The sequence below is a fragment of the Orcinus orca genome, chromosome 13, assembly GCF_937001465.1.
Source record: "Orcinus orca chromosome 13, mOrcOrc1.1, whole genome shotgun sequence".
Classification (NCBI taxonomy): Eukaryota; Metazoa; Chordata; class Mammalia; order Artiodactyla; family Delphinidae; genus Orcinus; species Orcinus orca.
The window spans coordinates 87703427-87729541 of record NC_064571.1 but is presented as its reverse complement, the minus strand read 5'-3'; the positions used below and the strand labels follow the sequence as shown (position 1 = coordinate 87729541).

Genomic DNA, 26115 nt, shown 5'->3' with positions numbered 1-26115 from the left:
AGCTGTGCGACATCAGGCAATTTTCTTCAACCCTTTGGAGCTTGGTTTACTCATCTGCAATATATATACCTCACAGGCTCTTTGTAAAATGTTACTGTACAGCCCACGTCAGCATCCTTTGTGCAGTGCTGGCCAGATGATCTGCATGAAATATTTTTATCTGCGTCTGACTTCAGATTGGGGGAAGCCAGAAAGAAAAACATCTCACTGAAAATTAAAATCAGCTGGTTGGGACCTCACCCCCAGATTCTAGCATTCCTTGCTTTGCCACATTCATCTCTTCATTAAATATTCATGGGCATTTTTCATCTCTGAATCTGCCTGGGGACCCTGGAGGAAAAAGCACGTCCTGTGTCCTTTGAAAAGTTACCCCAAGCTAAGGGACATGCTTGGATGCCGCTGGTGGGCAATTGAAGAGCAGGTGATGACGGAATGAGGAATGAGGGAGGCTGGAAAAAAGGCAGGTCAATTCAAGGGCAGAACTCTGCTTCTGAGCCACGCCAGCCAGCAGCCTGCCTTGGGCTCCCCACGCCCAGAATCTGCTGGGCTTGCTCAAGTGTGGGTGGAACGTGCACCCCGCTGCCCCAGGAGCCCCTGCCTCTGAGGTCACACGGAAGGATACCTAGAAAGCACGCAGGACCTTTCCTGCAGCCCACCTGCAAAATCCACAGTTTCTCAAAAATACTAGATCAGCTGATTCTATCTTCACAAAGATGGCCTCATCAATGCAGAAATCATTTGTATCTAGAAAAAAAGTAGCGTAACTGGTAACTACGAGAGTGAAATCTTTTTGCTGCCGGTTTGAGGTTTCTTTATGTCTTGTCCTAATGGATTCCAGTAAGAAGTGATGGTGGAGGGGAAATGGGGACCAGAGCTCACGAATGGCGACATGCTCTGTGCTCCAATTACTCAGCTAAAGATCTTTACAGTTTGCACTGCATAGTGATTCACATCTTACAAAGCTTGTTTGCCAGGGCGATTTCATTTCATTCATGTTAGAGGATCATGTTGCCTTCTCGAGAGGGTTGGTGAGAGAGTGAGTTGAAATAATATTTGCATGACAGAAGGACAGTTACTTTCCAATTTTCAGCAAGGAAACGGATTCAGATCAGGGAAAGAAGTGTAGGGCGGGGCCCAAAGTATCTGTTCTCTGCCAGATACTGGTTGGAGGCTTTGCATATGAGTCCTCAGGTAACAGCCCTGAGAGTTGGGTGTTATTATTTTTTTTTATTTAATAATGAGAAAACTGAGGTTTACACAGTTTAAGCTATAGGTCAAAAGCTCTATGATAAGTTTATAGCAGAGCTGGGATTTAAACTTATGTTTTCAATCTATATATGTGGTTTTGCTTAAATGATACTGAGACACACATCAATAAAGTTTACTTATAAAAAAAAATCTCACAGGATGGGCATAATAATGTATCTGACTGAGGTTGATGGCACTCATGTCTTGCTGTTACCTAGATGACAAAAGCACTGATTTTGGGTTGTGCAGAACCTGGTGCCCTTCTTTGTCAGGCTTGCCCATCCTCTGCCTCCGTGGCAAAGTCCCAGGAAGAGAGAAGCAAGCAAAGCATGGACCAGGAGAAAGGGGAAGATGTATGCTTTGCCCACTTCCTGTGCGGCTTGGTGACTGTGACCCGGTCACAGCGAAAGGCCTGTGACCCAGAAAAGGAGAAAAGCCTGGAGGTTCGGAATCATCAGCTGGTCTCCAGACACTTCTTAGGGGCACAGGGCTCAGCACACCACTGAGGGGAGTCGCGCGTATTTAAGGCCATTCTCTGGCCTCCAGGGGCTTACCCACTATATCCATCCATCCAGGGGCAGGGAATACACAGGGGCTCAGCAGAGCGATTTCACAGGAGCATCTGGTGTCTGGGACCTATTTCACGGCACTTATACTTTTCATCTTTACCTGCTTTACGTATGGGGCCTCTTCTTAGGTGTCCTTTGAGGAAATGATTCCTTGGCTAAATCAAGACGGAACAGTCACGTTGTGTGTCCCACGCCCTCTAAACTGACTTGGGCATTTGGAGAAAATTATACGGGGGTTGTTCGGAGTCCTCTGGTGCTGTGATCACACAACCAAACGTGCGAATGTGTAAGAAAAAAGAAAAAGGAGAATAAAGAGGAAGACACAAAAATTACATAGGTCAATACCTATGTCTCTATTTTTAAAAATCTATAGATCTATATTTCTACGCATCTCTGGCTCTCTATTTATTTTGAGGCAAATACATGAAAATGTGAGTAGTGGCTATGTCTGCCTGGTAGGCTTTTTGATGGTTTTATTGTTTAAAAATTCCTCTATAAAAATTTATTATTAATAATTAAAATAAATAAATAATACTACTTTGTAAAATGGTGAACATAGGTATGTTTTAAATCAGTACAGGAGGGCTTCCCTGGTGGCGCAGTGGTTAAGAGTCCGCCTGCCGATGCAGGGGACATGGGTTCGTGTCCCGGTCTGGGAGGATCCGGCGTGCTGCAGAGCGGCTGGGCCCGTGAGCCGTGGCCGCTGAGCCTGCGCGTCCGGAGGCTGTGCTCCGCAACGGGAGAGGCCACAGCAGTGACAGGCCCGCGTACCGAAAAAAAAAAAATCACAAGTATTCCCCCAGGCTAAGACAGGAACACCCAACCTGGACCCCCAATGGTCTTCCTTACTGTCACTATGATAGTCTTACTTATTTCTCAATTTGTGTGTTCTCTTGTCTAGACTGCATGAGATTATATCAATTTTGCTCAATATCACATTACCAATATATAGCACTCTGCTTAAATATTTTTTTACATGAATAATAGTATTTTATTGCACTCGCTTATTTACTACATTTTCTCATCCTACCGTTGCCCAAAGCCACGAGATTTTTTTTTTTTTTTTTTGCGGTACGTGGGCCTCTCACTGCTGTGGCCTCTCCCGTTGCGGAGCACAGGCTCCGGACGCACAGGCTCAGCAGCCATGGCTCACGGGCCCAGCCGCAGATGTGGGATCCTCCTGGACCAGGGCACGAACCCGCGTCCCCTGCACCGGCAGGCGGACTCCCAACCACTGCACCACCAGGGAAGCCCAGGAACTGTTTTTTATATAGTTTCATACTCCATGCATTAGACGTGGTAGTGTCTAATACAGAGCAGGAACAATAGTTACTTGTGAAAGTAATCAATCAATGTATAGTGATGATTGCCTCTGTTACCTGGGCATATATGTCATATTTGTGTGGGAATGTTTTTGAAAGTCTTTTTATTTGTCCGCTAGCCTCAATGAGGACAGACATTTATTTTTCTTGCAACTCTACATGCAAGTTTAGGAAAGTATTTAACATATAGTTAATGTATACTTCAACATATAGTTCAGTATATTCATCTGATTTACTACTTAAAGATTGAATTTGAAGTATGTACCTTCAGAGAGAAATAAATTGATAGATATTGATTGTCAAATGGCTGAATCTTATGTCACATTTAGTGGATCCTCTTGTAATTTAGTATTTGTTCAACAACCACTTTTTACTTTCATTTTTTAAAAGTTTTTATTGGAGTATATTTGATTTACAATCTTGTGTTAGTTTCAGGTGTACAGCAAAGTGAATCAGTTATACATATACATATATCCACTCTTTTTTAGATTCTTTTCCCATATAGGAAACCACTTTTTAAACTACTAACTCCAACCCAGTAATCAGACTGGGTGGTGGTTCTCCAATGGGGCTGGTTTGGCTCGGAGGAGAGCCATGCTGCAGGTCTGGAGACATTCCTAGTTGTCTGGTTGGTGCTACTGTCACGTAGTAGTTGGAGGCCAGGGGTGCCGCTCAAATCCTAGGGCAAAGAACAGCCCCGCCCCCCCAAAAGAGAGGATTTCAGTCACATATTTCAGAGGTTAGGAGACCTGAAACTAGAGTTCAGGGGAACGCAGATGAATAAGGCACAGCCGTTGTCCCTAAAGGTCCCACAAGAAAAATAGAATTGGAACGAGTCCTTATACCAGGGTGCTTCCTCACAATAATAGAGTGTGTGAAACAGAATGGGATGTCCTTAGCTGGACTCATCAAAAACAGTTACGCTGAAAGGGGGACAGCTTGGGTAAAGTCATATGAAAAACCCAGACTGGAATGTATAAATGTAGTAATTCTCAGAACTAATAGGAACTAACTAGAAGGAAATTGAGGTTCCTTTTATTGGAAAATGAACTCAAGATGGACATAAAGACATCTTCCTATATCTATAAAAGATCTTCAGCACTGAGACCAGCATATTGGACTTATCAATGCAAATTTTTGATTTGATGAATGACAAGCCAGTGGAAAAGAGATTTTTCTCTTTCTTCCTCCCTCCCTCCCTCCCTCCCTCCTTCCTTCCTTCCTTCCTTCCTCTCTCTCTCTCTCTCTTTCTCTCTCTCTCTTTTTCCCTAAAACACAAAACCTCTGAGGCTGGCCATGGCTCAGGTCTTCCTGCAAGGAGGGCTGCTCCTCTCTGTTCATCTGCGTTTCTCCTCCTCAGATGTATTCCTTTGGGTAGTTTGCCAGTGATCACGGGATTGCCTCTCAGCTCTTAACCCACCCTTCTTTGCCCTGCCCTATGCTACTGCAGCTGGACCCTGTTAAAGTTTCTCCTCTGCAGCTGGTAGAGTGTTAACTTCATAAACAGAGGCTGGAGAAGTGACCCCAAAAAGGCTGGAGACTGAAGACACTGTCCTCCTAGATCCAGGTCCTCCGCTCTGGGTGCTGTGCTCTTACTATTTATTATTATCGTTCAGTGTGGTGTGGAGACATTGATATCTATCTATATATGTCTATATCATATTATGTATATATATATATATATATATATATATATATATATATATCTTTTGGTGTCCATACTTAAAAAACTTTCTATAAGGCTTGTGCATCAATAAAAAGTTACAGCTCGGGACTTCCCTGGTGGCACAGTGGTTAAGAATTCGCCTGCCAGTTCAGGGGACACGGGTTCAAGCCCTGGTCCGGGAAGATCCCACATGCCGCGGAGCAACTAAGCCTGTGCACCACAACTACTGAGCCCACGTGCCACAACTATTGAAGCCCATGCTCTGTGACAAGAGAAGTCACTGCAATGAGAAGCCTGTGCACCACAATGAAGAGTAGCCCCTGCTCGCCGCAACTAGAGAAAGTCCACGTGCAGCAACAAAGACACAACACAGCAACAAAAAAAATAAATTAAATAAATAAATTTAAAAAAAAAGTTACAGCTCACTATTATCCATGAAAAAAGAAAGACTGAAGAGAAAAGGCCAATCCATGTCTCTCTCCTGTGTAAAGCCCCATCTCTGTTTCTACTTTCTAGTTGGAATCTCCTTTACTTCCTCTGGTAATTTGTATGATGAATGACTTCATGTTTTAGGTAGAATTTGCGTCAGACTTCCGGGGTTCCTATCCTGATTCAAAACTAATTAGATCTATCACTTTGGGCAAATTTTATAATTTTTTTCTATGTTAGTATTACGATTGGGAATCTTTTAAATGATTATTGAAAGGGAAACCACTTTGCATAGTGCTCCGGGATACAGTAGATAATATAGAAAAAGTGCTTTACAGAATGCCCAGCACATAGTAAATTTTTTGTTTTTGTGTGTTTGTTCCTTTTTGTTTTTGTTAATGTAAGACCCTGCCTCCTAAGCATAGAGAGGTGGTCTTATCTGTGTAAACATCTGTGAGAACCCATCTCAACAGGGCTGCGACTTTTAAGGGTATAAGCACCACAAGAGATGTGCATGTTAGTAAGATAGCTGAGGAAGAGCCAGGACCAACGGTGGACTGCAGTAATAGAGACGGCTCACATTTACTGAGCACTGACCGTGGACCGAGCCCTGTGCTCAGTGGTTTTGCGAATATCAATTCACTTAATTCTTGCAGTACCTGTATCAGCCCAGGTGACAGGTAGTGCTTTCCCGTGCTGTGAACGAGGATGCTGAGGCATCCATCTCTTCCAAGATCTGTCCTAGTTACAGAGCTCAGAAAGAACATGGCACTGAGTCTAAATCTGTGTCTTCAGTGATTCTAGTGACTGCCCCTCTGATGGCCACGCTGCCTCTGAAAGCCACAAACAGGGAGCTTTTCTTTTCTTGGCGCAAGAAAGGAAAGCTATTAAAAGGGTGATGCTGAAGGGGCTTTGGCAAACCACTAGCCTAAATGCTTGCAAGCCTGGGGGCATGGTGCAGCCTGAGAGCCATGTCACTTGCATAAATCTGCACAGTTAAGTGAGTATTAGATCTGGAACTGGAACCCAGGTTCTATGTCCTTCTTCTCTGTCTCTCACATCCCTCCAATAACATAGTCCCTATTCTAATGTGCATTATTAATTTCCTATGTGGTTACCTTTTAAAAAATATCCATGTCTCCCCAGTCAACCATATATCCTTTCCATATGGAGTTTAAACTCTTGTAAATCAAATGAGAACATGACAAACAGGAACGAAGGAATGGTTGCTGGACTTCTTTTAAAGAAGAAAATGACTTCGATGAATAGGTACTTATGGGAAAACACTCAAATCTTTACAAATATCTTAATGTTGAAAACATATTTTAATTGGCTTAATTAATAAAGGGGAGGAACTTTAACAGAGCCTTGGGATTAATCATTCCTGAAAATGCTGAACTCTTGGCTGGCATCTTTTGCAGGGGATGGATCGTGAACCCCTGCACGGCTGGAGCCCTGGCAGAGAGAAGCTTGGGCATCAGAACAGTGGCATCGCAGGAGCCTGCATCTTGGAGAGACATGAGGGATACGAGCGTGGGGACGAGGGAGTTAATGCCTCCCCGTGCAAGAGAGTTATATCACGCAGCACCAGTGCGAGGTCAGCAGTCTGGCTGGGGCTTGGACGTCGCTGCGTGTGCCAACAAGCACCCCGGGCAGCCCTTGAGAGGGTTCCAAATCCAGGTTTCATTCTGCAGCCTGGAGGATGCTTTGACGATCGCCTTGCGAAAGGAAACTAGAAGCTGCATCGGTGATTCCCAGACAAGCCACGGGTTAGATCACGGAACTCCCCCAGCTGGGAGCCCACCGATGCAGTGACAAAGGGAGCCCGGCTGAGACCCTGCTCAGGTGAGATGAGGCTTCCGGCTGTGGGGTCTTGTCTCTGCCGTTCGTACGAGCGAAAGTCAGTCTGCTGGGACTAGACGCTGCTATCAGGCAGGTTGTTTGCTGAATGCCTTTCGTGTTTTCTCTAATTCCTTTTTCAGAAGCGTGAGCTAGTCTGATGATGCACTTTGGTCGGAAAGCCACCTCTAAAACCGGGGAGCTTGTTTCCTAGAGAATCTAGCTGCTGGGGGATTCCAGAGCAGGTTCTCAGGAGGGTCCGCAGCAGACCAGAGTCGGATTAGCACGTCCCCAGAGGCGATTTCTCACTGCGCCCCCAGATTAATACTGGGATGGCGGCAATGGAATATACCAGGGGGTCTGGGGTGCTGGGTCCTAACTCAGAACCCATCCTGGGGTTACCAGGAAGCCACATGATCTTGGGAAAAACATGATTAAATATTTGCTGAGACAGGTTTGAGTCCTTGGGGTCAGAATTGTGTCCGGTTTACCTTTGTGTGCTGAGCCCTGGACATGGGATCTGGTGATCTGCGTGCCTAAAAGTTACCCAGCGACTCACAGTGCTTTGGAACAGAAAGCGTCACAACAAAATATGGGTGTAAACTTGGAAAGGCCATGACGTCTGCGTTATCATCTCAGGGAAGTCCTTTAGCCTTTCGGACCATTTGCAAAATCGTGTGTTGTGATGCTAACCCGAGCAGGGATCGGAGCAGCTGTGAGGCGAGTGTGGGTGCTGAGTCAGTGCCATGGCCCAGGTGGTCTGCGCTTTGGGTGAAGTGAGATCCCAGTGACAGGTCTTAGGGACGGGGAGAAATGGGAGTGAACCTGGGGCTTTGGGGAACAGTCTGGGTGAAGCCCAGTTACGACGGCCAAATGGCCTGAAAACCTTGAGCCATACCCACGCTGGGGTCAGTCTCCAAGATGTCTGACCCACTGGGTGGGGTCTGTCATCAGGAAGCCTGGTGGCAAACAGCGTTTACAATCAAGCAAATACCTGTTTTCAATGGCCAGCAAATGCTTCCAAATGGCACCTCTAGCTGAACTCTTGAAAAGGCAGGGATGACTGCTGCTTTCCTGATTGACACCGTCATGTCTCCTCACTGCCTTCAGGGCTGTGACCCACCAGGCTGATTCTAGCCTCTGCGATCTCTGCGCTCGCCTGTGCGCTTCTGGTCGTGTTTCTGGACTCTCTGCTTCACGCTTCACGCAGCACCTGCTCAGGGCTCGTATTTTCCTGTTGTGTCCCTGATGCTCTCACCATCGCATGTCTGTTTCTGCTGGACCCTCAGCCTATAACACCCCCTCCGGCAACCTGACCACTTGTATTCATTGTTTAAGACCAAGTTTAGTTGCAGTTTCTTCCATAAAGCTTTCTGGGGCTCACATAGGTGTTTCTCTTCTTGCCCTGAAAGCGTCCTATGTTGTTTCTATGCCAGAATTGCATTGGAATTACCTGCGTGCCCCGCCAGTCCATGCTGTGGGTTCAGCGTCCTGGTACACCCAGAGTCTGGCACACAGTAGGGAGAACCTTGTCTGACCATATGTAGAAAGAAAGAGTGTCCACCTCTGGGAAAGACTTCGGAGCCTCCAAGTGTTTCATCATCTTCCCCAGGAATGGAAACCAACAAAATATTCAGGGGAAAAGCAGGGACACAGTGTCCGGAAAACAGGACTGGGGGCATCCGGGGGGCTACGGCTCAGAAGGCTGAGCAGGGAACTTGACCAGGTCCAGGGCACTGAAAGCCTCCCTCTGGGTTCCATGGCTGCCAGCCTGGGTCTGCCCTGGACTGGAAAGGGGACACTGAAGCACTGAGCTAAAGACCGAAGCCAGGAAAGAAGAGTAGGGAGGGCAGTGATGGCCAAGCCTCCAGTGGAAATAAGCTGCATTGTTTCAAGTATTCATTCTCCGCATTGCTTTGCTCTCATGTGACAGCGCATTGCAGCTGTGACGTGGGAAATATGCAGAGAGAGGTCTGTGAGACTCTAACTTTGTCCCCGAATCAAAGTCCGAGCCCCTCTGGTTTGGAAGGTGAGGTGGCCACCTCTGCCCTTCAGGCCAGGGGTGCACAGGCAGCCCTGCCCCCATTAGCCATGCACAGGAGAAAAGGCACCTGAGCGGGTGCCCTCGTCCCCCGGCGCCACCCAGGGGGACTTTGCCGCACTTGGTACAGGGCTCACTAGGAAGGCAATGAGAACACGCAGGTGGCAGGTGGTGTCTAGGAGTCAGAATCTGCCTCGTGACAAATACGTCTCAGACTGGTGTAAACGTGAAGGGACATTTACTGGGCCAGGTAGCCAGGAGGCTCAAAATATGATTTTGCTTCTGTTCCCAGCTGAGTCCAGGGGTTCAATGAAGTCAACAGAAATCTATGGGTATTTATGTGCATTTCGTTCTATTTTTTCTGTCTCTCAGGTCTGCTTTATTTATTTATTTTTAGTTGATTTTATTCACAAGCAAACACTTCCTGTAGGGCGGGGAGGATGGTACCTCTGACAGTTCTAATTAGTAAACTCAATAATAAAAGACAACCTCTTTCTCCAGAGTTCAAGAAAAATCCCAGTGTCCTTTGTTTGGCCTCATTTGGCTCCCAATCCCATTCCTAAATGCAGCCCTAGGGGCAAGGGGATGCAGTGCTTTTTTTGTGTGTGGCCTCTCACTGCTGTGGCCTCTCCTGTTGGAGCACAGGCTCCGGACGCGCAGGCCCAGTGGCCATGGCTCACGGGCCCAGCCGCTCCGCGGCATGTGGGATCTTCCCGGACCGGGGCACGAACCCGTGTACCCTGTATCGGCAGGCGGACTCTCAACCACTGCGCCACCAGGGAAGCCCAGGGGATGCAGTGTTTTGAGGGGCCATTCCTGGGTCTGGTTTCTCACCAACCCTCACACCAAGCAGCACTCACAGCTCATCCTACAACCACGTGGATTCCAAGCTCGCAGTCGCAGGCTGTCAGGGCAAGCAGGGAATTTAGCAGCTCCCTGGTGAGCTGGCTTCATTTTAGGTTTATTAATTTTCAGGGGGGAGGAGGGGATGTGAAAATATTATACTTATTCATTACAACTTAGAGAATAAAGGAAAAGGAAAGATGAAAATAAGAACCTTTCATGATCCTCCAATGTATATAGATAATACCTCTCATTATTCATTATTTTCCTCAAATAATTGAAAAGTTTTCTACATAATTTGAAACATTTTCTGTTTTGCAGTCCTGACTTTCATAGTGATCATTTTCCTTGATCGTTTCAATTTTCCTTATAATATACTTTAATGGCAGCATGACCTTCCCAGAAATAAACATACACGTTCATCTAAACTCTTTCAGCATTTTCCTTCCTTTTGTAGGTGAGGAAATTGAAGCCCAGAGAAGGAAAACAATTTTCCAAGATTGGCAGCAGCACAAAGACGTGATTTCAGGTGCTTTGATCCTAGTTATCTAACCTCTTACTTACCTAAGGTCTTTATCTTCATGTATCTTCAAGAGATGCTGAAGGGTTTAGATTTTTTTTTTTTTGGTGACAAGAACTGATGGATAATCATCAATATTAAAGAGAGGTGCTTGAGAGCTGAGTAAAGTTCCTGTCCATCAGTAGACGCTGCCTGAAGCTCTAAGGAAGAGCTTAGAAGTCCTTCAAGGCCCTGCCCGGCATGGTGGGTGGGAGGTCGTTTCTAAAGGGGGCAGCAAAACGAAGTTGTCGAAACTTTGTAAAGGTGGAGAATATTTTGAAAACACATGTTCTTCTTCACAAGACAGTGTGTGGGGATGAAAGTTACGAATGTTGTCTCTGACTCCCTGTTTTCATTCACTGAACAAATATTTATTGTGCGCCTGCTCTGTGCCAGGCACCAGTCTAAGTACTGAGGACAAGCTGTGAAAAGACAAGGGCTGTGCTCTCAGGGAGCTCCTACGCTATGCAGGGGAGGTGGGACAGAAGGTTAGACAACTAAGTTGTCAAGATAGGCTACTTAGGATGTAAGCACTGGGTTGAGCCGGGAGTGAGATGAAACATCCGGAGCTGGAGCAACCCCAGCCGAGGGGAGAGTCAGTGCAAAGGTCCTGGGGTAGACCCTGCAGCGTGTGTGAGGAGCAGAAGAGGCCAGCCAGCATGGCTGAGGCAGAGGAAGGAGGGGGCTGTGGTCTAGGCAGAGGCAGGGCCACGTAAGGAATCTGCATTTTATGAAAAGTGTGCAGGGGAGCTGCTGGGAAGCTTTAGAACTGGATCGTGAAAAGATGCTCTGATTGGTGTTGTGAAAGATCACCCTGGCTTCTGGGGAAGGATGAATTTGGGAGACAGGAATGGCAGGAGGGAGACGGGTTAGAAGGTTATTGAGAAGGACCTGGCAGGAAATGGCGGGCCCTGGTTTCGGGGAAGAAGTGGCTGGGTGATGGCCTTTGGAGGCCACAGGACTCCTGCTGGTTGGATGGGGATGGGGGTGGTGAGTGGTGGTGTGTTTAGGGAAAGGGAAGAATGAAAGATCATCACTACAGCTTGACCGCACCAAGACTCGACACCTTGTCTCTTCCCCCAGTTTTCTGCTTTATCCAGAGGGAAAGGTGGGAAAGTGGGAGAAATTCATAAGCAAATACTCCAACACTCATTCAGACATTCTGTCATCTCGTGGAGTGGGGATGTCTGCCTTTTCACACAGGAGGGACGGGTCTCAGGGCTCCTCGGGGTGGAGTATCCCTGTGGAGGAAGGCTCAGGAGAGGTCTCACAGGCTCTGGACCATGTGTGGTCCCTGCGCGCAGTGGGTGGAGTCTGTGCTCCCTGGAGAGTTGCAGCCCCTGCCCTTTCTCCGCAGAGCGACACGCGGCTGGGTCTTGTCTTTGTGGAGCCCCTGCCCCTCCTGTTCTAAATGGTCTTAGGCTGGAGGCTGCCGTCATCCTTCCTCATCCTCAGACCTCGGTTCCCCTGAAACAAGCAGCTAAATGCAACTGTGAGGGGCTCGGTGAGGAAAGGCAACCGAGGTGACATCTTATAAATAAGACCTTCCATCCCAGTTAAGCAGCCAGTGAGAGTCATCTTTGTGTAACATCAGGTCCGAGAGCTGACCTTCTCAGGAGTTGTGCCCGGCCGGGGCTGGCTTGCAAGGGGGCCCCGGGGCCCAGGCCGTGTGCTGGAAACCAGGTGAAGTCTGGGGAGCTCTAAAATGACACCACTGAGGAGGGCAGGCTTTGTCCTGAGTTCCTGCCGCCTCCCCCCCCCGCCATCCACTGGCCTTCCTTCCCAGAGCCGGTGGCCGGCAGGAGGCACCAGGGAGAGGCCCTGCTGAGGCTTCTGCTTCTCAGAATCAAGGCTCCTTTGTGCGGACATGAAAACCCCCAGGGCCTGGCTCTGCCTTTCAAGCCTCATTTTTGCCATTCTCTGTCTCAAAATTCTTACTGTAATAATAGAAAATTTTATGCAGTCCTGCACACGTGCACGTACACACGACAAATCTCTCCCTTGGGCTGTTTTTACGCAGCTCTGCCTGCTTAGATGCAGTGTCCCTTATCACCCTACTAGTTCATGGCTATTCATGCCCTGACACGTGAAGCATCACTACTCCTCCCACGAAGGCTTTTCTCTGGTCCTGACCCAGACTGGGCTGGACATGCTTCCTCGGTGTCACCGCAGCCGCCAGACCCACCTGGGACAAGGCTTTCTGCACACTCATCTGAACTGCTGCACTCTCTCCCCTAACGTGTCTGTGCCTCGCCTTCTTGGCAGTAGCCTCCCCAGAATAGAGGGGTTAGAGCAGTTAGTGAGCATCAGTGGAGTCCATGCTGAGACAGTGTGGATACCGGGAAGGGACCACAGAGGCTGCATCTCTCAGATCTGGTCCAGGGTGGTGAGGTGCGGAAGGCTGGCTTCCATTCCACGCCTTCTCTTACACGATTTTCATAGTTTTATAGAAAAAAGTGATTTAATGGCTAAAACCAGAAAGATTTCAGGCATCTGAGATGGTAAGGAAATGAGTCAGTGTGGAAATGTGAGTTCCCCCAGAAAGCCGAACATTTTTAAAGCCTTGACCATTTTGTGTAGAAATCCTTTAACATTAATGATACAACTTTCTTTCTTCTTAAGAGCAAACATCATACATTGTGATGTAGTACAGTGCTATTTTCAGGGTTCTGCAGGGAGGTTTTCTGCTATTTTGAACAACCTTAAGCTGCTGTATCTCTTGAGTTTTCAAGTTGGTTCCTCATGTTTCTCAATGTTGCATCTTTTTTTTCCCCTGTCAACTGTCACTTCTTATTTCTTCCACTATTGGTATATTTCCTTATAATAATAGCAATGGTTCTCCATGTGCACATTTTTTTTCTAATCTGGAGAGAACTAGGGATATGAATAAGGGAGCTGGTTAAAGATAGACTTTTATATATTTATGTATATAAATATATGGGACAAGCTGGATTCCAGTGAGGACTCAGAGCTGTCTGGAGAGAACTAAAGACAGGGCATTTATAACAGAGCTTTTGCAACTTCTCAGTCAATCGATGCAAAGAGGTTTTGTCTGCTTCTTTTGTGGCCATCCGTTGGCCATTGTACTAATAGGTGAGATCACTCAAAGTCTAACTTCCAACTCTTGGAAGGATTTCAGTTGCGACATGAATATTCCACTCTGTAACATGGTGTAGAATGTCCAGATTCAATTTAATGGTTCAAATACTTGATTGATCTGCTAACAGGCATTAAGCCCCTCGATGGGCTTAATGACAGTGTGTGGGTCACCAAAGGGAACCCAGGAAGGGCAGGGGGTTCACGGCCCCCCATCTTAGACAAAGCCTTGGTTCCCTTGACAGAGAATCCATCCAGGCTTTTTGCTGGAACTTTTCTGGATAGTTCAACACTTTCTGCAAAAGCAGACTGCTTTCTGTTTTTCTAAGTTCAATTTAAGTATATGACATAAGGCACTCTCTGAAGAGGCCGATCAGTTGCTGACCTATTTGTATGATATTTTAGGTATAAAATATGAAGGATCATCCACGCAAACAGCAGAGTGTGAGCAAGATGCTCTTCGACACCCTGTAGCTGGAAGATTTTTTTGTTGTTTTTTGGCATAACATAAAATTTATAAAATGAATGTTTGGATGCCCTTGAATCTCTCAACGCTTTACTGAGTTTAAGACTCTGCAGACCTCAGTGTGTGAATTAGGTGTGTGGACTCCTCCTGTGACAGGAGACGAAGGTGAGGGCTCCTGTCACCTTGGACCTGAGCATAGAAAAGTAGTCCCTGGGAAGCTCACTCTCACCAGCTCAGAGATGACAAACTCAAGTAGTCACGCAGGCGAGGCCACCAGCACAAAGGGGTGAAGTGGGCCAGGTACGGTTGCAGCAGGGAGCACCTGCCCCACCTGAGGTCAACTGGTCTAGAGTTGCAGGGAAGCCAGAGATCGGACCTGAACTTGGAGACTCCTGGCTTTTAGAGCCCCATGTACCTAACCATGTCCGGGGGTGGGAGGTGGTTGGAGGGTCCCAAATTTATCACATCTGCTTGGTACCATCGACAGAGCAGAGAACTCTCCCACTGGGAGACCCAGTCCCCAAATTCGGACCCAGAACTGTTTTCTGAGGTTGGCTTAGTGTTTAGAAATAAATAAATACAATCAGTTTGGATGAAAGTGTCTTTGAGAGGTGTTTCATCTCCAGTTTTCCTCAGGCCTCACCACTCCCTGCTGTATTACAGCAGCTCCCATGTGCACATTTGTGCTTCCTCTCTGCCCCTTACAGGCATCTGCATTTTTAGCTGTGTATACAAATAGATGCACGTTTTAATCCCTTGTCTGTTCAGGCTTGACAACCTCACTGGAGATCTAGGGCAGAACCAAAAAACGCAGAACCAAAAAATGTTATAAATGATGTCCTGTGGGCCGGAAGAGTGCGGCCTTGGCTGGGGGTGTGGGCTGGCTTCCCTGCCACTGGAACTTTCTAATTCTGGTCTGTAACCAGTTAATTGTGACATTAGAAACAAAATACCCCGAGCATCGATTACAGCGCCTGCTGGATACATAATAATAACTCAATATATGGAAACTAATTATTGTTGCCATGAGTATTTTATGATGAATATTTTTATTAGAGTAACCTATATCCGTGGATCCAAATACATAAATAGCTTTGGAATCACCCAACGCAGAATGCTTATATTCATAAACTTACACAGCCCCTCTGCAGAGTGTTTCTTATAGACAAACACAATAGAGGTGGAATTCTAAAGCCCCAATTAAGTGGAAAAGGTCGCTTTTGTGGTAACAATAGGGCAGAGCTAAGCAACAAAAAAAAAGCTACTTAGTTTGGCAACCTTTGTTCCGAAGAATCTTCTGAAAAAGCCCCCCTCCGAACCTCCTGAATGGGGCCTGATCCCATCTTCCTAATCCCCTGGCCGTCTCACATAGGGTTAATTGAATGCTGGGGAGGGGTGGGTCCCCTTTTGTGGCAGGAGCTGGTCACAAAACAAAAACCAATTGCTAGGTTCCAAAAGGTTTCTCCCTCACACTCTGTGATAAAGTAAGAGCTGCAATTCCTCTTCCTTCTTGGCCGGGAGGGGCGCAGAGAAAGTTAAATCTTTCGAACACGCAGAATTTTCTGGAAAAGGTGAAAGTTCCGTTTCAAGTTCCAAATTGAATGCAGCCTCCCAGCCCGATGCTTTGACCCGTCTTTGTCCCGGTGCCGCAGACGCACCGCTGGCTGCGGCAGCAGCGTGGGCAGGGAGGGCCCGGGCTCCCACGCCGGCCCCTCCCCCAAACACCAGGCTGCACATGGTAATTAAACCTCTGGGGCCTGGAGATGTTGGACTCCGGTTTGGAGAAATACTACACAGAAGAGCCGACCGGCAGCCCCTCCTTCTCGCCTGTGGGAATTTTCTTTAGTTACACATGGCTTCCCAGGTAAACAAGCTTGAAAAAAAAAAAAAGAAAAAGTCACTGGCGGGAATTAAATTAGCACCTTAGTGTTGCTTGTAATGAACCAGTCTGCTTAATGAGATGATCATGAAATCATGTTGAAAAACATAAAATCCTAGCAAAAAATGGGGGGTTTGCCTCGCTTTCCTAGGTCCTTTGTGGAACGCCTTTATTAAATATGATGTTTTCTTAAACATCCAATGTGCTTTTTTTCCAAGAGACAAATTGGAATTGTGAAAGATCGGGTGTTTATTACCTAACAATTGTGCTACAGGGCTGCCCCATGTCCTCGTTTCTCTGAGCTTCCTTTCTGTAAACTCTGCACAATTTTACCCATCTGGGAGTTTAGTCTGGGGATGATGTGAAGTCATTGTAAGGCCGAGTGTTGAACATTTAGGAGGCGGGTGGCACTGCACTAGTTCACCTGGTCTGGAACATGGTCTTCTGCACATATAGGCAGTGAAACGTCGGCACGTGGGGTGGAGTAACTCATCCAAGACCACGGACGGCACGTGATGGGGCCCGGGCTCAAGGGGAGCTCTGCTGACTCCAAAGCTCGGGCTTTTAGCAAGACCCGACACCCCCTGGACTCTGTGCACACGTTGTGCAGGAAATGTCCATGGGGTCCCCTGTGTCAATGCCCTCCTCTCCTTCCCTCAGGAGGAAAGGGAACGTCTTGCCCGGCCTGTGGTTTGAGGTCTACCAGGGATCAGTGGACCGTTGCCCCAGGAATCCCGGAGTCTACAATTCACAAACAGGAACTATATGTCTGGAATAATCACGGGGCATGGCTGCTGGTCTGGGAAAGAAGGAAAGGCCGATGTGTTATGAGGACATATTCAAACACGCGCCTGGGCTGCCCACGCCGGCTGCTCTTGGGAGCCCTGTGTGTGTCCGGGGACCCCACCCCCTTGGTCTTTGACGGGGGATCCAGCGATCCCCGGTATTCCTTTGAAGGGTGGGCATGCGCACGCTGGCCTGACATCTGCCCTTCCAGGCACCAGGGACACAGAGGGGAGAAGGTGGGTGTCCCTAGCATTTCCCTTCGCCTGGATCCCCACCGTTCCTCCAACAAGGAGAGCATTACCTGCAGGCGGTGAGGGCAGCAGGGCAGGAGACCTGACTCCTGTCTGGCTCTTCCCGACAACGTGACCAAAGCAGGCTGCTGAGCTGGGCTTCAGTTCCTCAGTCCCCTTGAAGTCCATCTCCGGTTTGACAAACCCAACAGATATCTGTCCAAACGATCATGATAAGATTAATAAATAAACGCAGAGCTGGGAAGATCCAACAGGAGGACCGTGCAGCTGAGAAGTTTGCTGCTGACCTGAGTCCCCAGGTAGTTGGAGGACATTCACCATTGTTAGGCTGCAGTGACTGGTCCCCTTGGTTGTCTGGCCGTCACCAACACCCTCATCCTGTCCTCAGTGTCCTGAGGATGGAAGTGGGGAGGGAGACAGGGCCGTTCCATGGGGAGGGCTTCTTGGTGAGAAAGAGGATGATTCAGGGGAAGCGGGGGACTTGATCTTCCTTTCCCTCCGCGCTCAAAGCACTTCTGGGCAGACTGCACATCAGGGGATGAAGGGAGCTGTTCGGAGAGAGAGACGGGGTTGGAGAAGAGCAGCCAGCTCGACGCCAGGTTCTCGGCCTTTGGTACCAGGAGTCCCAGTAACGGTGGTGGTGTTGGTAGTGGTTAGAATAGTAGGAATAGATGTGGCAGCTAATGGTCTGGAATGCTTACTGTACTTCCCAGATGCTCTTTATTTATGAGGATTTTCTAATTTTCACAAGAACCTTAGAGGTAATAGGTCTTTCATTTTCCCTATTAACACATGAGGGGTGTGACATTTACAGGGATGAGAAACTTAGCCCAGGCACAACAGCCCGGCCAGCAGATGGAGCAGCTCTGGTAGATATGAGTGTCAGCAGTCTTGACACAATGGTTTCCTTCCTCTGTGCTTACTTTCTAGGAAGCAGAGGTCTTGGGGAAGAAGCAAACTGGGTGCCTGTGTGTGAGGCCGAGAGTGCTGTGAATTCTAGTGAGTTTCTTGTGATTGCTTCCCAGACCCTCTAGAAAGATTGCTTTCATCCCTGGTTTGGAGGCCATGCGCTCGGCGCTGACGGCCTTTCAACTCAAACCCAGGTCCAGCGAAGGCCCCCCAGTTCCATCTGAAATGAGCGCGTAGCCGGGGCAGGGAACTTGGCGGGCGCTCCCCCTAGTGGCGGTAAGCAGAACCGCCCTGCTCCCCTCTGCTCTCGGCTTCTTGACTTGACCTCTCCATAGACTGAAAGCTTCTTGAAGGCAAGGCGTCTCCACCCACTTACCATTCACAGAATTCTGCTAGAAGATGGGGGCACATGGCATTGAACAAGGCACAGTGACTTTCTGTCAGCATTTTTCATCAAGGGGACAGAGAACATGCACCCAGGACTGAAACACAGACATCTGAGAACTGTTACGGGAGCAGAGAAAGGAAGGACTCACTCTGCCCAGGAGAATTGGTCAGGAAAGGCTCCAAAGTGGGAGCAGCATTGGGTCTTGACCTTACGACGGAGCCGGCTTCAGCATGCAGGTTCCTGGGCCGCTGGAGTGGTGAAGCCACCCAGAGCTAAAGAAACCCCAGGGGGGTGGAGTTGGCCTCAGGCAGTGGCAGAGGGGACGGTAAGAAGAGGGCAAGTGACTTTTCCATCTGATGCGTGCCCTTTAGCACCTCCAGTTTTGAAAATTGTCTCTAAGATACTAAGCAATGCCTGGATACTTAACAGAAGTCAAGAGTTTTAAAGTGTTCAAAGAAAAAAAAAGAAAACACAAACAAAAAATGAAACGGGAGTAAGACCCACAGAGATGAACACTAACGTTTTTTTCTGAAAGCTCCAATCCATCATTTGCCTTGTTAATGATCCCTAATGAAGACAGTGGCCAATAGTCAAATAACTGAGTCGTAAAACTGAAAACCAAAGGCCAATACAGGTGTAGTTCACTGACTAAGGTGATCACGTAAGAGATTCACGCCAAGTACACGTTCCTCAGCGTGCACGCAGTAAGCTTTTCTTATTCAGATCGTGTGTACAGGCTCCCTGCAGAGCTGGGCACAGAGAGTCAGCACGGTTACGACAGGCTGAGCTTACAACACTGCAAAAGGGATGCCCATTCATGCCTATGGAACCTGAATACTCCTGTTGCGTTTACTGTGTGGCTTTTGTGTGAAACCCCTTATCTTTTCACTTGGACGCCTCCTGGAAGGTGTGCACCTCAGCCAGTGTGGCCCGGCTCCGGCAGCAAGAGCTGTGGACCACCGCCCGCCGCCTGGACGGATCCTCTGCTGGTGAGCATGTGAGATCCTCACGGAGTGCCTTTTGTGCCCCGAAGGTGTCACAAGGCAAAGTGGCAGGGGCTGGGGCAGACCCGGAGCTGTGGACAGCTCCTGAACCCCAGCCTCAGGCCTTGCACTCGTGAAACCTCAGCTCAGAAGCTGGGGTGGCGTTCCATGTGATCTTGCCCCTAGTGCCCCAGGTGGGTCCATATGGTGATCCCCCCAGGCCCCCATGGCCGTCAGCCCCCTCCCGCTTTCCTTCCCTGCGGACAGGCAGGAATTCGTCAACAGCTTTGCCATGACAGTGAACTTCACTAGGAGTTCCAGGACCAATTTTTGTCCTTATTTGGGAACTTGGTTGTCCTGCCATCTTGGGTACTGAGGATTTTGCCCCCTGAATGGTCCGGCTCACAGGAAAGCCTGCTGCCACGAAAAGACATTTGCACAAGAAAGCTGTATCCCTTCCACTGGCAGGGCAGGGTGCTAAAACCATCCCTCCCATGGGCCAGCTCTGCTGTACGCCGTCTGCAGGGCCAATGGCCCCTGAGTAGAACCCTGGAGAGTACCCACCGCTTGATTGCTGTGAGACTGCTCCTTTCCTTTTGCAAGAAAAGCCTGCTCCCCAGCGTGGGGCAAGGCAAGCTGGCCCCAGCCCTAACTGGAGGGCTGGCACTGACGCAGGCTACTGGTCTGCATGGTCTTCAGCCAGGCGGGAGCCGCAGGGTGTCCTCGAGAGAGCTGTGCACACAGCCAGGGACATCCCAGCCATCTCCTGCAGTGCCAACAGGCTTGAGAAAAGGAGGAGGCTAAGTAAGCTTCCTCTGGTCGGTATGCAGGGAAGACGGTCTACCCAAATCTTAGCCAAGTCAGAGCTCAAGAGAGCATGTCTCCCCCCGCTAACCACATCCTCCCAGGCTTCTGTATGGCATGGCCCGGTCCAATACTGGTAATTTCATAGCATGGTTGCTAGTTGGCCAGCCTCCTCTTCAAGGAGCAAAGAGACCCTTCAGGGAGAGCTCGTGTCCTTTCTTATTTGCGTGCACTCCAAGATGACTGGATGAATTCAAGGATGCCTGTGCTCAAAGGAACATACTTTTCCAATCCTGTACCATTTCCCCTTATTTATTCTCTACCCCTTCTGGCTTGAGGTAACCTCTTCTCACCCAGCCCTACCACGATTGAAAACAACAACAATGACATCAAAGTCCCTGGCTATCAGACTTTTACTCCTTAGTGTAAATTATTTTGAGATGCCGTGTTCTGTCTGAGAGAACTTACAATTTCCTGCTAATTTCTGATTGTTTATATACAATCAGATGCTCTCCTGCTCAGAGCCTCTGCACTTGGTATTTCTTCTATGGGAAATGCTCTTCCCCCTAGATTTCTACCTGGTCTCTCCCTCACCTCCTCTGGGCCTCCTGGGCACCTTGTTTAAAACACTAACCCGTGCCTTCCTCAATACACACTCCACCCCAGTTCCCCCTTAATTTTTACCTGCAGCCCTTGCCTGATTTACAATATACTTTGCTCTTTATTTGGTTATAGTCTGTTTCCCCTTTTAGACTGTAAGCTCCCTGAGGGCAGGCACGCTTGTTTGTTTTACCTGCTGCTAAATCCCCAGTGCCTAGATGTATGTGGTGTCCTAAGTAGCAAGTTAACTGTCTATTGAATGAATCAATGAGTAAACCACGGATCAAACGCTCCAGCAGGGAATTTATCTTACTGATGACTCGAGGACTGTAGTCACAGAGCCCTGTGCAGGGCACAATTGCTGCCTGGCCCCAGGGGTGGGCAGACTGGTTCCTGGAAGACCATCTCTTCCTGGGCCTCAGGAGTGGGTGTGAGGTAGCATCCACGTGGTGCACAGACTGGCTCTCCGGGCCCTGCTGGAGGCACAGGATGCCAGGAGGATGGTGTGGTCTGGAGGTGGGATGAACACGGCTTCCCCTCCCACATCTGGTGGATGGGTTTCATCTGGCAAGTGTCTTAGCGTTTTTTTTTTTTCTTAGCTTTTCGAAGTTTGGATTTTCCCTTCTGAAAAATTCCAACAGGGAACCCTATCTTGCTGGGTTTCGGTAGATGCTCAGTAAATGGTCATGGCGTGGCTGGTAGGAAATTAGAACCATGTATGCCCCTCCTGGCACAGAGTAGGCACCTCTGACCGGCAGGCGCTATGGTGTGCAGGGGAGCAGAGTCCTGGCCTCCAACAGACACAACCACCAGGCTTGGAATTGCCCAGGGGCTGCCACCAGTGCTGCCTCCCCCTGCTGTTCCCCAGGCCGCAGGACGGAAGGCAGCACACTCTGTGCACAGGGCAACCTCGCCGCTGACGGGCACCTTGTGCTCGACCTCCTCACCTCCGCTTCCCCACCAGGAAAATGAAGGCATTGTCAGGACCTGGAGGGTAAGTGTTCTGATGATTAATCGGGACTCCTGCAAGTTGCCTTTGGGGTCACAGATCCTGAGCACTGTTCCAGAGTCTCAGTGGACACTGGTTTTAAGGCAGTCGGAGCCCCAGCTTGTGTTTCGCCTCCGTCTGTCAGAGACCTGACGCAGCTCTCACCATCTCCCCCTCCCCTCTCTCAGGCCATCACCACATGCTGTTATGGCTCCTGTCCAGGGACCACACACCAGGGATGGGAGGACCACCACCCATTGGCTGAGGAAGTCCCTTTAGGTGTGAGGTAAATATTCAGTTACTTAAGGCTCATACGTGATGAGATGAACTTAACTTCATGTCATCTCTTCGAGATATTATTTTTTTTTTTTTAAGAAAAGGAGAAAGCACTGCTTTGATCTTAAATTAGACAAATGTCCTTTGGATGAGCCCACCATGGGGTTGATCAAGAACAGGGACCACTGGGGACTTGGCAGGGCTCTGGCCTCTGGGGCGGGCACACACCAGGCCAGGTGGCCCCTCCTGCTGGGGCAGTTCCCTCTGTCACCAGGCTGGGAAGGGGTGGTGTGAGCAGACACTGGGGGCCTCACAGGGGGAGGCTTCACTCTGATTTGTTCACGGCTTCTGGGGAGGGGCTTCATTTCAGCAGACCCTGCGCCCACCGCCCCTCCCCCCGGGCCCCCCATCTGAGTGGTCTGGGATCAGATGTGTACAGTTAGGGAAATACAGTGGAGCCAGAACCTTTCCACTGTAAATCCCGCCCATATGCTCCAGGGCTGCCTGCAGGATATGCAGAGCCTCTTCTCAAATGTCCAAATCCCCTCTGTCGGGTTCCACAGAACAGATGTTACCCCGGCTCCTATGACATTCATTTATGAACTTCACATATGCTGAGTTATGGACCCCGCGCTGTTGCATGTGCTTTGCTGTACGTTCCAAAAGCACATTTGTGTGGTTTTGCAGAAACTTTGCACTGCTCTGGCTCTCTACGAAATTTTGAGGTCTGTTCTCATCAGCATTCTAGCCTTGCCCTAGAACATCGCAGGTGGAAGAGGAACCCTAGCCACCCCCCATCCGTCCTGCTAGAGGTGGTGAGAGACTTACAGAGAGGAGGTGTCTCCCCAAGTTTGCCAGGTTCAGGGACCAGCTCAGGACTCAAGCCTCTGCTCCTGACTTCTCAGCAGTCTGGGCTCTTTATGTCTCAAAATCTACCTTCATAACGCCAGAGCTTTCACAATGTATTTCAAAACAAATGGTTCGGTAATTTTAATTCTTTTTTGTTTTATTTAAAAAGACCCTATTATTTTAGAGGAGTTTTAGGTTCACAACAAAATTGAGGGGAAGGCACAGAGAGTTCCCGTAGACCCCCTGCCCTCACACACACACAGCCTCCCCCCAATCAGCATCCCTCACCTGAGTGGGGGCTTCGCTACGACTGATAACCCTACGCTAACATGCCATCATCACCTAACGTCCACAGTTTACATCAGGGTTCACCCCTGGAAACGTACATCCCATGGGATTGACAAGTGTATGATGACATGAATCCGCGATTATAGTGTCATACAGAGTGGTTTCACTGCCCTAGAAATCCCCTGTGCCCTGTCTATTTATTCTGAACCCCCAGTTTCTGGTAAGCACTCATCTCTTTACTGTGCCCATAGTTTTTCCTTATTTGATGTTTTTTAAGGTTCCAGTGTTAGCCCAAGAGGTTATATGAGTAAAGAGTTTAACCATTGCAGCCTCAGGGTCAGACCTGGCCAGGTGTCCACCTTCAGGACAGAAGCATTTCAGAAAAGTCCTGACACCAGCTTCCCTGCAAGTCTCAGAGGCTGCCTGTTTCCATGGTGACGTGACTTTGCCCCTGCTCTGAGGACCACTGCCCTTCTGGATGTTGTTGCGTGTCCTCTCTGACACCCACTCCCTTCGCCCCGACCCCAGGCACCAGTATCCCAGGTTGGTGTCTAGCTTTCTGGGCTCTTCCAACACTGTCTGGATCCACCTCCTCTGAGGGGGACCTGGTTGTCTCGCTGACTGCTGTTCCCAGCACAGGGCATACTGGCTGGGTTACAGTGAGTACTTCATGGATAAATCTTCAAGGAACGAACAGATGCCGTACTCAAATCGATCTTTCTGATGTGTTACACTTTCTGTCCCAGAGCTTTGAGGTCTTATCTCAGAGTTTCTAGGACTTTGGGTACAGAGCCTTCACCTGCTGAGCCAGACTTGCTGGCTTCACCCCCAGGGCCCTGAGTCAGTGTGTCCAGGAGGCCCAGGAGTCTGAATCCAACATGGGGTCTGCTCTGGGGGCACTGCCTCCTGGAAGACGCTGTCAGGTCAAGTGCTTAGGGACAGGGGTGTTGTCCCTCGTCTGCACTTGGTGACTCCGGGCGTGTCTGGGCTGCGTGGGGATGTGCTCGCTATTTTGTGGGATGACAGCTCACAGAAGTGGTCCTCAGACTTGAGTTCCAGTTGCTGCTCTGCCCTCCATGGACTGGGTGAACTCGAGCATGTTGCCTTGCTGCTCGGAGCCTGTCTCTTCATCCTGGACGGAGGGCATTCGAATACATGAAGGTCCTTTTCGGTCCTTAATAGCGCAGGAGATTAGGGGTCCAGGCGATGTCTGCGCTGGCAGCTGCGGCTCTGTGGTCCCCACCCCCAGGCAGTCAGGACACAGTGAACAAGGCTGCGGTCCTGCCCGCACTCTGCTGGCGGCTGTCCTGAGGGACCCTGCCCCACCTCCCAGCCACTGCCACACACCCCGCTTCTGGTGGGCGGTCCCCTTCCATCACTGAGGAGCAGAGCCGCGGCCTCGCCTTGGTACCCTTCGCTCCCACCAGGGGAATTGCCTGCTGTTCTCTGGTTCAGCTCAGCAGGGTTGATGGACACCGCTCGAGACCAGGAGTCAGAAAATGCTCAGAGAGTAGTCCGGCCCTGCCGCCGTGAGCGGGGACTGGGAGTCCGTGTTCTCTGACTTTGGCTTCCCGTGCGCACAGTGAGGGATTTGTGTGAATTCTTGGTTCTCAACCCGGAGCCCGGTCGGGTTTTTTGTGCCAAATACTGTAACTAGGTTCTAACCTCAGAGAGTCTGACTCAGGATGTCTGGAGCAAGGTCCAGACAAAAGAAATCTGGGGCAAAAACAGCTGTGGAGGGGATGCTGAAGGGCTCCGCTGGGTCTCGGTGACAGTGTTTCCCTAAATAATCCTCACCCCTGACAGCCAGCTAGCAGCCCATTCCAGTCAGGGCAACACTCCCACACTTTGATGTTGTGTCGGGAGATGCAGCCTGCAATCATAGGTCTTTTCCTGCTGTGCAGGCTGCAAATGCACGTGGAACACCATTCGTAAGTGATATTGAATCCATCCTAAAAGTGCCGTTGGTGGCAGCACAGAAGCAGCCCACGTACAGCAACACTTGCAAAGCCATGACCAGGTAGGTCTTCAGGGCTGGGCCCTAAGTCACCAAGGACTCTCCTTGAACTTAGAAGGACAGCCCTGGAGTTGGATGGTCCTGGAGCTGAGTGCATCTAAGCAATGCTCCCTGCATCTCAAGAGAAGCTCGGAGTGATGTTAGCGTCCATGCTTTCTTGTCATACAAATGGCATGTGGGAAAGTCACCAAGTATTATGATGATCCTTCGATATGTATTATTATGACATTTTCAGAATATTCTATTTGTTATTAATATTATTTTATAACAATATTAATATTAATGGATACAATCTTCTCTGCATTTTCTCTTTTGCCAAGTACTCTTATAAATGCTTCCCATGCATAACCTCAGAAGCACATGCTGAAGTAATTCTTATTACCTTCACTTCACACACAAGGGTACAAGGGCATCTGAATGTCTTGGCCCAGGTGGTGGAGCTGAGACACTGTGATCAGGGGGTGGCCTGGCTGGAAGAATCCGCCCTAATCACTATGTCACATGGCCCCCCAGGACTCAGGATGGCCTTAGAAGGGGAGGCACTATGGCAGGGCCTGACCACTGCTTTTGTGCAAACACGGTGAGCATGTTTTCTGTGTTACAGTGGTTGAGGTGACACCTGTGAAGTGCGTTTTGGGGCAGGCGTTATTTTGGCCTCTTTTGGCCTCTGCGGCAGGGGTGAGGGTGGGATGAGGCATCAGCCCATGGGAATTCAAAACGGGAACAACACACACAAAGTTAAAGAAGTGATGGTTACCTGGGTCACCTCACCTCTATGTTTGGCTGAGAGGACTTCTTGCTTTTCTTAACCTAGTTCTGGAATAGGGACTCACGTGGCAAAGCCCCTTTGCACCAGGGGCTCAAAGCATGCATTGTCTCACACAGCCTCCTCTACGATAGGGCACCAGCATGCCCCCTGTGTGGGTGGGGCACAGGTGCTAGGGCTTTCCCAAGGCCCCTAGGGAGCCTGGTCGGTGGTCACCAAACACGCACAGGTGAGCTGGTGAAGCGGATTTTCA

General features: G+C 49.1%; 1 long non-coding RNA gene across 2 annotated transcripts in view; it reads left to right on the top strand.

Moving 5' to 3' along the window:
• Window positions 1–6777: 6777 nt before the first annotated feature.
• LOC125960814 (uncharacterized) overlaps window positions 6778–26115 on the top strand; it is a 76941-nt gene continuing 57603 nt past the window's right edge. Inside the window, exons 1-2 of one of the 2 annotated variants that reach the window (XR_007470853.1) lie at window positions 6778–7079; window positions 10415–10486. This is a non-coding gene — a long non-coding RNA (uncharacterized LOC125960814). The remainder of the gene's footprint in view (window positions 7080–10414; window positions 10487–26115) is intronic. The other variant, XR_007470852.1, reaches the window with a different exon arrangement.